Here is a 5,412-nt window from a genome sequence, read left to right on the forward strand (position 1 = left end):
TTAAACGGTTTATCGGAATTGATCAAATAAGATGGCATTGGAAAGCTGGTGAAAATCCGCATCTTCCATATATCTATTTTTTTCTAATTCTATACGATTTAAAAGTAATTTTAAAACGGTGAAATTCTGGGCGAAATGTATTTGTCGGATTGACGCAAATGATACGGCGCTGGAAAGCTATGAAAAATACACAACTTTTTCGTATTGAAATGTTTTTCTAATTCCTTACGGTTTAAAAACGAATTCGAATATGGTCAAATTTGATTTTGAACGCGATTTTTTTAAAATTTTGTCGAAATGAGGCAAATAATATACTGTTAGAAAGATATTGAAAATACAAAACTTAGTCATGTTGAACGTTTTCTCAAATTCGCAACCGTTGAAGAGTAATTTGGATTACGGTGAGACATGTCGTGTTTTTTTCCTGTCAGGAAAAACAGAGTACTCGTACTGATCTAGGGGTGTGTCTGTACTGATGTATTTTTCATAGAGTAATTTTAAAAGATTCCAAAAAAAGTACTTCAACCGATGTTCTTATGGGTTTGTACTGAGCATGTTTTCACATACTAGACTTTACTCTGTTTTTTTGTATGGTTTTCCTTGTAACTTTTCAACGGTTCACGGTATCATCGTCTCCGAACTTGCATAGGTTATATTGTTGAACTGAATGATATCTAAAAAAAATCGTGTGTTTTTCTCTTCCGGAAAGTACTGAGGTATTTTTCACATTCCGAAAACGTTTTGGGTTGAGCAACCGAACTTTCATCATTTTTTTTGAGCTTACCGAACTTTCATCATCAAACATGCATGGTTTGTATAGCTGAACTAAAATAAACTTTTTCCGCAACAAATGTGTTGTATTTTTTCTTTATTTTTCTTTGAGCATATATTCGTCAGGTCCATAGACGAACTTTCTCAATTTCCATAGACGAACGGAGAGCTATTTATTATCTAAACATATATGCTAGTAATAATTGAACATTTCATACAATTTGTTGTCTATTCATGGACATCAACCAAAATAGGCAGGAGAACTGATAATAGTTTTTTATTCGTACTGATCAATGTTTTCAATTCAAACCATTTTTGCCTTTCATGAGAAACATCAAACTATCATGTACACTTTCTTTTAAGAAGTACCAATCATATCATCATAGATTGCATGTTTTGGTTGTCCTCATTGCCTGCATCGTGTACTTCATCCTTAGCCAGCTTGGTTTAGTACAAACAACTACAACCATTGAGTACCAAAGATAACACAAGAACATGTTTAGTCTGCATCATTGATTACCAAAGATAACACAGGCACACATGTTTAGTACAAGCAGCTACAACCAACCAAGTTCATTCGCAACAATAGCCGCACTGCGAAACATGAACCGAGTTTAATTTTGACCGCTGCTTCGGCGCCGTTGGCGGAAACGCCTCTGAACTTGGCGTATACCAGCAATGGAACTTCTCAGCCTTCCATACACGCACTGAAGACATGTACAAAAGAATAGCATGCATCATGATTCAGAAGACATACAATAGCTACACGCAGATATACAATAGATTTGTAGCAGCACATGCACCAAACTTGCAGAATTTTTCTTCAACTAATTTGGGCTCTGATTTGGACACAAACGAGAGCACACTATTTTCTTTGAAATTCCACTATCTTGAAGGATACGTAAATATAATATAGAACTACGAGCTTAAAAATATACACAAAAACACATGTCTTCAACAAACCAACCCATGATCTTTTATAGAGTTCTTTTGTATCTGTATATCAAATATTTTTGCGTATGATCTTTGTAAAATTTAGAAACTAAACTATGCTTTGTCCCCGGTAAAGTCATGACCAAATTCAACATTTCAATTCCAACAGTTCAAGATCATAGGTAGTAGTTCATCAGTTCAACCGTTCAATTCAAACAGAAGGTCACAGGTTCATAACCAACTTTTCAACGGTTCAATTCAAGATCAAACCAAGGAAAGACAACTGGCTGAAGGGGTGGCCAATGGCCACAGTTGCTCATGGTGTGCACGACAGTGTCCAACAACCTCTATCCTGGCTCACTGCAGAACGACGTGCTGGGCGCAATCCACAGCCTGGCATATGAGATGCAAAAAAGAGTTAAAGAGGACTTAAGCTAATTTTTATAGCTGATGATGTAGCATTACAAAAAATAATATACTTTAGCCCATAAATACAAAGTACTTTGAACTTTTCCGGAGCTTTTTGTTGAACTGAAGCATGCTCCAGAGCAGGACGAGATCGAGCGGATTGGGAGGATGCTGAGCAACATACATTGGAGATGCAAGACCACAATACATCAGTTAGCGATGTCACTGAACTTTGGGACATTTATACTACAAGAATTGAATCTACAGCAATCTTGAACTTTCAAGTTCCATACGCAAGATAGCTACAATTTGCTAAAATCAATCACCAGCAGAAAAAACACCAAAAGGTTCTTCAAATGGTTGCTTGAGGAAGAGCCAAAGCTATTTTGGGGTGGCGGACGGCAGCAGCATGTGGGCTGGGTTGTCTCGCACCGGGAAGGATGAGGAAAACGGCAACCCAACCACTATAGTGGAAATAGGAGCTGATGGCCGTGGACTGCTGCTCGGCATGAACTCGATCGTCCGGATGCCACGGGGCTGGACTGGGGACGGCGCTGGACATATTGGAGCAGTTGGAAAGGAGCTTAGAGCAACAGTGTACATCGGCAATGGACTGCTCACGCCCAAGGAGATGTACTGCTCCCCTGGGATGGAGGGGCGAAGTGTGTGCCTCCCAAGCCGCGGCGTTGAACTGCTTCGGGTTGTGTTGTTGAACAACCCGGTGTGGCGGCGGTGAACGGTATGGGCGGTGCAGCGATGGAGCCCCACCAGCAGTGGCAGGAGGCTCGACACAATCGGCCTAGTAGCTGCGACGGTGAACGGCCTGGGGCGGCCGGGTTGGACTGATGGTCGCAGTGGTGGCGAACCCAACGCCCTGGCCACACCGGGATGATAGGCAACCAGAAGGAGCGGAGGGGCGTGTCCACGGCAGAGAGATTGAACGGCCTGTGGTTGCAGCGTTGAACTGAGCTAGATGTATGTGTTAAAAATAAAAATGGCTAATGCGGCATTGGTGGAGCTATGTGTATTACTGCAGGGGCCATGTCCCCCAGCTCTTGGACTTTTTTGTGAAGAAATTCTGAATTTGTTTGTCACAAATTGAGAGAAATATAGTTTGTGAAGAAACTAGCCCTCCATACACGCCATGGCCCCCTTAGTCATTTGTCGCTAGCTCCGCCACTGGCATTCAGAGTTGGCAGAAATTGAAGCAGCAACTGTACCATATTTTGTACATACAAGCATACGGAAAATCGCAGAGGCAACATAGTATACCTGATATGTAGTTGGACTGGCGCTCTGGGAATTTAGAACTGAGGAAAAAATGTACAGACAGCTCGAGCGCCATGAGCAGAAGGCCCGGAAGAAGCGGCGCTGGTGGTCAGGAGATCAAGAAGAAGCACTGACTGGCTGCACAAAAAAAAAAAGATAAGAACAAAGTGAAGCACCATGGTCTGCGTACAAGCAGATGGAAGAAAAGTTCCAAGGAGTGGTGGCCGCCAGATACAACATTTTTCAGTTAAAAGAATGTATCTCTGTAGATAGCAGGAACAAAAACTCTTTTAGATAACTCAAATCATATAGAATGAAGCAATATGAGATGGAAGAGTAAAGCAACAGGAGAATGCAATGTGAGTTTGTAAATCATGTAAAGAAAGAACAACTTGATTTTCCAAAAACGCTAGTATCCAACTAGTTTCCACCTAAAGCTCAAAAAGGCCCTGCATGCTCAGCTAATTAACCACATACGTGACTATTCTTTTGCACTACACCAGACTGCACATTCACATTGGCCATGTATAAATGATTTTCTTTTAGGAATAACATCAAAAATAGCAGAAAACTTAGCTTGGGAGATGGAGTAACATGAGCGGGTCTGCCTCTCACCGCCGCAGCTGCAGAACATATTGATTTTCAGTAGAAGAAAAAGAATTGATCTATATGTGATCCATCACAAAACAAAGCATACATGCATACATATATCACAAGTTCAGAACATCACAGCTCACAAGCACGTCCTCTACGCTTTAGACCTTGGGAATTGTTGCAGTCCCAACACTCTGTACGCGGCCATAGTGATGCCTCCGCTTCATGTCACACAGGTGCGCGCACGGTGTTCGTCTCACCGCCGCTATTACCGGACAGGCAGAACAGTGGCAGCCTACAGAACAAAGCACCATCTGCTTGTACTGGCCCTATTTCACTGCATTTTCCCCACAATTTGTTGCAACAAAGCACCATCTTTTTGGTAGCACAATGGTTTGCAGAATCATGGCAGCTGGGACTAAATTGTACTGATGTGAATCAAAACTTTAGAGACAACTAAACTATACTGCTATGCAATCAAAATTACAGCTGCAAGAAGGAAACGTGATTCCAGAAATGTCCCCCAACATGTACTAGGCAGCTTCAGAGCCTGTACTGACAATGAACTATGCATCGACGGCTAGAGGTGGAGGAGCCCCGGCGAGTCGAGAGTAAATCCACACATGGCAGCGCATTCAGTTGAAAATAGAAGAGAGCAGAACACAGCGGTAGAAGATGCTCAGAACTCCACACACAAGTGAGACCGGGGTGCTCTTCGTCGAGCTCCGCTGGCCGAGCGGCCGGAAGACGCAAAGTTGAACGGCTAGAGCAGATCAGCCAGGACGGATTCCATAGCTGCACAGGGAGCCGGGTGGAGGGAGGCGCGCGGCGGCCAGGGGTCGGAGGCGAGCGACGGGTGGGGTCGGAGGCGCGCGACGACCGGGGTAGGAGGCGCGCGACGGCCGGGGTTGGGAGGCGCACGACGGCCGGAGGAGAGAGTTGCATGGCGGCCGGTGGTTGGGGGCGGCGGGCGCGGCGGGCGGCAGCGCTTGGTTGGGGCCGGCCGTGGGCGGCGGCGAGCGGGCAGGGGAGGAAGGAGGCGGCGCGGCGGCGGGGAGGGAGGAGGCAGCGTGCGCAGCGGGTTCCACATTTTTCTTTTTGTTTGTTACCGATTCGGGCTGGTGGGCTGGTTCGGGAGATTGTGTCGGGTCGCTCCTATATAGGGCCTGATAGTAACAGAATAGTCCAGCCATATAGGAGTATATATATAGGAGTATATATACACACACGTGATGATACTTAACTACTAGGTACAATGCATAAAATTCAAAACGAACAATACTAAAACTGATAATCCCTCCTAGGCTAGTATTCCGGCAGCCCCTCGCCAGCAGCTCCCTGGTGCGCGACATCTTCCCTGTGCGGAGGCAGTACTCCGACTCCTCCGCCTCGCAGCGCTTGACGTACTGATCTGCCTCTTGCTGGCGGATGCGCGCG

The 5,412-nt window shown here is 44.8% G+C and overlaps 1 long non-coding RNA gene across 2 annotated transcripts; it reads right to left on the bottom strand.

Moving 5' to 3' along the window:
* Positions 1–1,887: 1,887 nt before the first annotated feature.
* LOC119268814 lies at positions 1,888–4,949 on the bottom strand. Of its 2 annotated transcripts, XR_005133324.1 has the most exons (4): positions 4,087–4,949; positions 3,385–4,004; positions 2,207–2,283; positions 1,888–2,097 (listed from the first exon to the last, which is right to left on the bottom strand). It is a non-coding gene; the product is annotated as an uncharacterized LOC119268814 (long non-coding RNA). The 2 variants fall into 2 exon arrangements; XR_005133323.1 differs by having other exon boundaries at positions 3,385–4,946.
* Between the last annotated feature and the right edge of the window lie 463 nt (positions 4,950–5,412).

This window comes from Triticum dicoccoides, chromosome 3A, assembly GCF_002162155.2.
Source record: "Triticum dicoccoides isolate Atlit2015 ecotype Zavitan chromosome 3A, WEW_v2.0, whole genome shotgun sequence".
Classification (NCBI taxonomy): domain Eukaryota; kingdom Viridiplantae; phylum Streptophyta; class Magnoliopsida; order Poales; family Poaceae; genus Triticum; species Triticum dicoccoides.